Source organism: Triticum aestivum, chromosome 6D (assembly GCF_018294505.1).
Source record: "Triticum aestivum cultivar Chinese Spring chromosome 6D, IWGSC CS RefSeq v2.1, whole genome shotgun sequence".
NCBI classification, from domain to species: Eukaryota; Viridiplantae; Streptophyta; class Magnoliopsida; order Poales; family Poaceae; genus Triticum; species Triticum aestivum.
In genome coordinates, this window is record NC_057811.1 from 297,319,108 (window position 1) to 297,328,105 (window position 8,998).

The following is an 8,998-nucleotide window of genomic DNA, read 5'->3' on the forward strand; positions in this document are numbered from 1 at the left end:
TGTTATAAGTTTTGCCACAGTGGAGAATCCTTCAATAAACCTCCTGTAATACCCGGCCATTCCTAGGAAACTCCGCACATCTATAACATTCGCGGGTGGCTTCCAGTCTAGTATGGCCTTGACTTTTTCTGGGTCTACGGCCACGCCTTCTTGGTTCAATATATGGCCCAAGAAACCAACTTTTCTTAGCCAAAATTCGCATTTGCTAAATTTGGCGTACAACTGATGTTTCCTCAATTCTCCCAAAACAATTCTGAGGTGCTCAGCATGTTCTTCTGGTGTCCTTGAGTAAACCAGAATGTCGTCAATGAATACCACCACAAATTTGTCCATGAATTTCATGAATACTTTGTTCATGAGGTGGACGAAATATGCGGGGGCGTTTGTTAGTCCAAACGGCATCACCGTAAACTCGTATAACCCATATCTGGAAGTGAAAGCTGTCTTGGGAATATCTTCCGTCCGTACCTTCAATTGGTGATATCCCGATCGCAAATCAATTTTCGAGAATACCTTGGCCTGTGCGAGCTGGTCAAACAAATCATTTATTCGTGGCATCGGATATTTGTTTTTGATGGTGACCATATTGAGGGCTCGATAGTCTATGCACAGCCTTAAAGTCCCATCCTTTTTTTTGGCGAACAACACAGGCGAACCCCAAGGTGAGGAGCTGGCTCGAATAAATCCTTTGTCCAATAATTCTTTTATCTGCTTCTTTAACTCCACCAATTCTGAGGGTGCCATTCTATATGGCTTCTTATAAATGGGAGCGGTGCCAGGTGCTAATTCAATGCTGAATTCGATCTCTCGGTCTGGTGGCATGCCTGGTAGTTCTTCCGGGAACACATCAGGGAACTCGCATACCACTGGCACTTTTCTTAATTCTGCGATGTCCATCTTGTTCAGTTTTGGTTTCTGTGATCGTGGCCTTTCTTGAGCGGAAACTCTTATAGTCTTGCCGTGATGGTGAGTGAGAATCACTGTCCGATTGAAACAGTCGATGAATCCTTTGTTGGTGGTCAACCAGTCCATTCCTAAAATGACATCCAGTCCTTTACTTTCCAACACGATGAGATTCGCGTGGAATGGTAGTCCTTCGAACTCAATGACCACTACTTGGCAGTAACCCTGAGCAATTTGCTTATTTCCGGGGGACTTGATGATCATAGATTTTTCCAAGGGGAGTATCGGAAAACCATGTTGCGAAACAAAACTCTTCGAAACGAACGAATGGGAAGCTCCAGAATCAAACAAAACCGTGGCAGGTACTGTGTTGACAGGGAACGTACCGAGCACGATGTATGGGGCATTCTGCGCTTCTTCCCTGGTCACATGGTTCAGGTGACCCTTCCTGTGGTTGCTGCTGGGGTTGAAGTTGTTGCGCTTGGGGGCTGGATTGTTCCCACCATTGTTTGGCTTGGGTGCCGTGTCTCTTGGCTTCGGGCACTGTTTAGCATAATGCCCTTGTTGACCACAAGCATAGCAGGTGACCCCTGGACGGTATGTGAACTCCTTGTCTCTGGCATGAAATTGTCCGACGGGTCTTGGCTCAGTAGTCGTGGATCTCCTCGTGTCTGTCCTTGGGACCTCAGTCTTGCCTCGGTTGCTGCGGGCAAGAGTCGTCTTGTCCCTCTTCCGCTTGCGGATATCTTCCAGACTACGGCGCTCATTCTCCAGGGTGATGGCCTTGTCCACCAGCGTCTTAAAATCCGGAAAGGTGTGTACAATCAGTTGGCATCTTAATGCTGGTGCCAGGCCATCCAGGAATTTTTCCATCTTCTTGTTTTCTGTCATGTGCTCGTCGTAGGCATAACGAGACAGTTGGGTAAACTGGCCGTTGTATTCTGTGACGGTCATGCCTCTTTGCTTCAGGTCATCAAACTCTCTCTTCTTGATCTTTAGGATGCTCCTGGGAATGTGTGCCCCACGGAAGCCTTCCTTGAATTCTTCCCAGGTGATGTTGTGTTCCCTGGGGTGCATGTGTAGGAAGTTTTCCCACCATGCTGCGGCTGCTCCAGTAAGGTAGTGTGGTGCATAAAGCACCTTCTCATGATCTGAGCATTGAGCGATAATCAGTTTCCTTTCAATCTCGCGAAGCCAATCATCGGCTTCCAGTGGCCTGTCGGTGTGAGCAAAAGTTGAGGGGCGAGTCTTCTGTAACTCAGATAACTTGGAATGTGGTTGATAGGGTTCACGGTGGTTTCCCATATTGATGACATGGTTCATCATCTCCTGGTGCTGTTGCTGGCTTTGCTCGAAGAGACGGCATACTTGAGATAGTGCCGCTTCGCTGTCTTGTTGGCTGGACTGACCCTGAGTGAAATTGTTGCTGGTCTGTGTTCCGTAAACCTCTTCTGGCTGATTGGGCATAGAGCGAGTCCAAGGGCGAGACATTTTTCTAGTCTGGGGTATCATTTGCAAAACCCATGAGAAAAACCGTGTAGCGCAGGAAAACCCTTGCAAAGGCAATAATCAAAAAGGTTTCAAGGTTTTCAAGAAGCACAAATGATTTTCACGGAGAAGAAGTGCTTAACACAAATCTTACATGCGAAAGCAAACACAAGATACAGCACTCAGGTTGTGCGTACACAATCCTGACATGTTATTTAAAACTAGCGTACTACTCCGGAAGGCAGCAAACACACCAATACAAACTAGCGTACAGATAAAAACAACACATCATACAAGCAGGCATAACACGCGGCTACTCGGTGCTCTCAGTCGGAGATGGTGAAGATCTCCTTCCCCTTGCCGATGGCAAGGCTCAGCGGTCCAGGAGAATCAACCTCCTCCTCTCTAGCTGGTTCCTGGCGTGCGACGCTGCGCTGCGGTGATGGTGCGGGGGCGACTGGTGGTAGAACGCGTGCGGCAGGCGGTGCGGCTGTGACTGGAGTAGGAGCGATGACTCGGTCGAACTCCTCAGTGGTAGGCAGACGGCGAGCAGTGGCCAAAACGGCCGGTGCATACGAGGCTGAAGACGAGACGAATGTCAGAGGCGGCGCCGTGTGGAGAAGCTCCTTCCTGCTGGCAGGACCGCCCCGGACTAAGTCCATGCGGGCAGCCACAAGATCATCTACGAGGTTGTCGAAAGACTCCTCCAGAGCCTTGAGATACTCCACAACCATCTCGATGGCTTCATCTCGCTCTCCCCGATGGCAGGCGAACGCATAGTGGCTGGTGTAAGGCACATGGCATGGGAGGTAGCGGTAGCGACGAGTCTTCATCGTAGGAAGGATGTCCCGAAGGCGAGCTATCGCCTCACGGGCAGCCATCTGCATGGCATGCCTCTCCGTAGGCATGGCCCTTCCCACAAAACAGAAGTGGCGTGCAGCTGAACGTCCTCCCTTGAACTGTACCACAGCCTGGTGCATAGACACGTCGTCACTGAGCTTGTGCTGATAGAGGGTGAACTCCGGGCGAGCTGCTGGCCCGATCGCGAGCTTGGTGATGGAGACGAGGAGCTTGACAAACCCCTCGGGCACGTTGGTGAACACTCGATTCTCACAGCTGCTGCCAGCCATCTACAAAGGTAGGCAAAATTTCTAAGTAGTCATGTCATAAATTTTATGATGACCAACAGAAAATAGCTACAATTGCAAAATGCTGAAGAAGCACTAAAGACGCTAATAACCGATTAGCGATCGCACCTAGTGGCTTCCTACAGTCAGCCTGGCTCTGATACCAAGCTTGTCACGACCGGTTTTTCAATAAAATAATTATTGAGAAACCAAGCCCTGTTACGGACCAGCGAGGAAGAATTCCTTCTCACTGATAGACAATACATTGGTCACAGAAGAAAAATACCAGGAGTACTAAATATAATACAAAGTTGAGCAGAGACTGCCCAACAATTTATTACATGCACGCCGATAAAACAATACGGCGGATAGGGGGCAAACTTCTAACTCACGATAATAACGGTGGTGGAAATATCACTGCAAAGCGAGTGACATGATTCCAGAAAACTACAACTCATCGAGCGTCGGAGTGAGGCTCGAGAAGACTTATTGCGGGGGGGCGGAAGCGTAAACAACATAAGTGACCAATATCCGGGATCGCGCAGGACTGACTGGGACTCCTCTAGGCATCGGACGCGCTATCAAACTCTTCATCCAAGAGATCGCCTTCGTCAACATCTGGCCAAATCAACAAGCCAGGTGAGTACTATGAAAGTACTCGCAAGACAGTTCGGACATAAGGTATAACAAATTCAAACATGAAACACATGAACAAGTTAACCAGAGCGATCAGACATAGAGATAATAAATACTGGGTGCCAAGCGAGGGTCTGAATGACGCCTCGAGCGGAAACTGCAGAATAGTAATGCGGGTGCCAAACGAGTGTCTGAAAGACTCCTCGAGCGGAAAATGCGAAATAATAATACTGGTGCCAAACGAGTGTCTGAAAGACTCCTCGAGCGGAAAATGCGGAATAATAATACTGGTGCCAAACGAGTGTCTGAAAGACTCCTCGAGCGGAAAATGCGGAATAATAATACTGGTGCCAAACGAGTGTCTGAAAGACTCCTCGAGCAGAAAATGCAGAATAATAATGCCACAGTCGGGCGTCGGGGCGACATCACATAAAGGGCTTATAACAGAAAGTAAAGACAGTGCATGCCGCAGTCGGACGTCTGAGCGACATCACATAAAGGGCTTATACCGAAAGTGAGAAACGAGTACACGCCACAGTCGGACGGCTGCGCGACGTCACATAAAGGGCTTATGTCACAACTCATTAATACAATAGCTCGGAGACATAAATTATCACAAGCATGAGACACAAAATAAAGTTAGTCCATCAACTGGAATAACAATAAATCTGAGATTTTACCGCTTGAGCTTGTTCACCGGGGGCAAGATTTTCACATGGATAGATTTGGATGTAAAGTCTACATTACTGATCATGGATACGATGATTTGGAAAGAATTGACTCTGCAGAGTTTGTACTTAACCACAGCCAACGGATTTCAGTAGTCACGGGGACTAGTTCCGTCTACGGTGTTCTGGAAGGAACACGTCTAACCAGTACACACCCAATTTAACCATCCGAAGCCAGGGATCACCCTCGGCAACATTCAGGAAAAACCCTGAGTCGGGGAGGCTACAACCTCGCGTAGCATGGGATCAAATTTCTATACGCGCGCTATAAGGGGGTGCCCCCCCCTCTCGGTCCCAACCGGAAACACCCATGCCCCCTGACCGAATGACTGGCTTTAATCCTGGGCCAAGGTACCATCATCCCGGCCTCTCTGTTTGGTGTGTACACGGAAAGAGGTTACCAACTTACTAAACCGTATCCTGGCAATGAGACATGTGGTAGCACGGAAAGGGGAAGGGACGATAACACGGCTCCAACCATGTTAACGTCGGAAAAGTCGGATGACACAAGGCTGGCATGCTACAACAGTACCACCTTGATGCCCTTCATGTCACCACATGATTAGGCCACCTCTCATCAGAGGTCATCGCAACTTTGGAACATGCGGGAAAAGATCGATAACGTGGCTCCAACCACGTTAACGTCGAAGAAAGTCGGATGACGCAAGGCTGGCATGCTACAACAGTACCACCTTGCTGCCCTTCATGTCACTACATGATTAGGCCACCTCTCATCAGAGGTCGTCGCAACTTCGGAACAACCGGGTCGTTGCCTTACAAGCAACGAGGTATTTATCGACACTCACATGCCACGCACAAACTTTCACATGAAGATGCAAAACATCTGCCATATCAAATGTTCAAACATGCTTGCCTGGTTCGGAGAAGTCGGAGTCTAGCTTGGCGAAGTTCGCGGCTCCGTCCCCTCTCCCGGAACCTACGGCAATCACGAAACGGGGTACTAACGTGAAAACCAACACATGCACAGAAACTTTGCCAAATATTTTTCAAATAAATCCCATAAAAAAATAGACAAAATTTGGAGATTGACAGAAAAAGAATCACTCAAAAATACCTTTTCATTAAAAAGTTATAAAGGTTTCTGTCCAGGGACCTTTCTGTAATGAAATAGAAAAGTTCCAGGGTTTTATCCGAGAAAACAGAAAACGCTTCGGCTGGGAATGCGCAAGCGCAAGGAGAAAACGTATTTTGCCCGAAGGCGCCAACAGAAAACGGTTCGGGGAAATAAAACAGAGGCTGACACGCGGGGCCCGCATGTCAGGTTTGAAAGCTCGCCGGCGCCCGAAGACGGCGGTGGACGCCGGCGTCGAACTACGGCGAGTTAGGAGAAACGGAGGGTACCAAGAGCTTCAGTGTCTTCTTCCGCGTCGGTGGGTGGTGGACTCGTCCAACGGGGAGCACCACCTCGACGGCGACACTATCCCCGGCGGACGGCGGTTCGGGTGAGGTTGGGGAACTCCGGTGGAGGGGTGCAAAGTACGAATTGAGGCGCGGGTCAGAACGGGTGGTGCAAGGAGAAGCTACTGGCAAGAGAATGGGGGCTGCGGAGCACACACGGGGGCAAATCGGGCTGGATCCCGTGGCGGGTCGCGGCGGCCGGAGTTGAGGAAGGAGACCTCCTCGGGGCTCTTCCAGTGGCTAGGCGTGCTCTAGGGGAAGTGTAGGGCTGGTGGGTGCTCGAGTTGAAGCTCGGGGCCCCTATTTATAGGCAGATCGACGGGGTGGCCGTGAACGGAGAATCTCCGGCGAGCGATTACGGCGGAGCAGTGGGTTGGCAGGGGGTTTGAGCGGTCGAGCAGCATCAGTGGATGTTACTGGACTCGATTTGCAGCTGAACGGGGTTGGTCTTGGCGTAATGGCGTCTGCCCACGGTGAGGTGACCGCACGGGCTCAACGGCGGCAGAGAGCGCGCTCCGCGCCCTGGGGTTCATGACGAGAGCGGCAGCGCATTCGGGGGAGTGGACGGCCACGCGGCGGGCTCCGGTGGTTTGGGCGGCGCTGGGTGGAGTCGGCGGCGCCGTGTCTCCCGCTGGCATCCGCAAAGCCGCCGCCGGCGTCGGTCACGGGGCGGCGCACCTTCTGCTGCTCGTCGCCGACGCCCGCTAGATGCCAGGCACTCGTGCGGTGCAGGAACGAGAGGGCGAGGACGAGGAGCAAGGCGACGCGAGGGTACTGGCGAGATCGACGCCCGTTTCTGAAGAAAACGACAGCAGCCACTTGACTGAACTCTGAACTTACTGAATCTTGACAGTGACCAAGCATTGCAGGTGTTCGACAGTAGGTTTTGGTAAAGAGATAAATTTTTCTGGAGCTGTAACTTGGTGAGATGATCACTCAAAGCACCCAGGGGCTGCATGAATTTACTTGGAATTTTTGGAGAAAGTTTTGAATGAATTTCACCAAATTTGGCAAATCTGGTCCAAACTTGCAGCTGATGTAGTTTGAAAATTTTGAACTGGAGACCAGTGGATCTTCATGGTTCTAGGTTGAGGGCTCAAAGGACTAGGAGGGGAAAGAAGTTTGGGGCCAAAAATCAAAACAGAAAAAGGGGTTCCTTTGTAAATCTCCAAGAGGTAGAATAGAAGGCAGAAAATATTTGAATGAAATTTGAATGGAAATAAATACATGGGGAGGTTCAACTTGCTGGATTTGATGCAAATCATGACCCAGAGGTGAGGGAAGGGTTAGGAGAGAGGATTTGCACTTATGTCATGGCAAGAAGGAATAGTTGAAAGTGGCAAAGTACTTTCCAAAAGCCATAGTGCAAATTCAAGAAAAGGTTTTCAAAAGTTATTCTTTCAAATGAAAAACATTTTGTCTTGAGCCCAAATGAAGAGCAAGAACTCCCCAGGTCAAAGGAAGATCTTGGGTGAATTCAAATAAAATTTTTGCCATAAAGAAAAATATTTGAGAGTGAGAGTTCTCTTGAAGAAATTTTTTTTAAATCACTCCCTTCAAGTCAAATAAAAATCTTTTGAAAAATCCAAATAAAAACTTGGGTGTCACACACGGGTCCGCAAGAGAGGTCACGCTCTTCCATGTCTGCTTACGTTATGCGTCGCTTAATATGATGACATGCTACATTATCGTCGTGTTCACCTATTAGACTCCGAGTCAGGTCCAAACTAATGCTGAAACTTGAGTTTTTAAATGGTTGTGGGGTACATATTGGGGTAGCAATCAGTACTATTTGTCTACTATCTGGTTAATCTCCGGTGTCTACTATGAGTTTCATGTTGGGTGCAAACAAACATTAAAGGAGCCATTATCTGTATTTTTTAACTAAAGCTATTATCTGCCTGCTATCATTGGTTTTGGGTCTATCCACAGTTTGCTACCATCACTCTGGATTTGTGCATGCACTCCTTACATAATCTCACTATGGTTTATTCCTATGCATGCCAGTTATTGTACACAATGGAACTGATCATGTAGAGCAAAAGAGACGAGCCTTGCGTGGCAATAAAATTTCATGCAGACGTCATTCCATGGTGGGCGCAAAGGCAGCCCCCCCTCCACCCATTTCGGATCGTAATCAAGAGGAAGATAACTGTTCTGAGGGGGATTCAGAAGGAGAAGACCACTCCTATTTACCCCATGAGGTCTTCGCTCTAACTTGGCATGCTGATGTTGGTAATATCATGCATATGGTGCCTTGCATTGCTTACTGTATACATTAAAGATGTCATCTGCTTAATTTAGACATGCTTTGTGTCAATGCCATCTGTTTAGTTTCTTTATCGTATATGTGAATCATGCAATGCCATCTTTTCTAGCCAGGCATCATATATGTGAATTTTGCAATGCCACCCTGGTTAGCCAGTCATCTTATATGTGAATTATATCATGCCATCATTTTTTTATTACGTGTTAAATTTGTCAACAATTTTAGTACATTCAATTACTCTTCCTATGCATCAGCCATTCGGCACGGTCATGGAAAAATCTGGAGTGGAAACAAGGTCTTCAGAGCAGACAATGCTATCTGACGAAGCGCATGTCTTGCTGGTTACCGATAGCTCCTCAGAGGAGGATTCAGAGACAGATGACTAGTCATATTCCCCCCCCCCCCCGAGGTGCATGCCCTAACTTGGC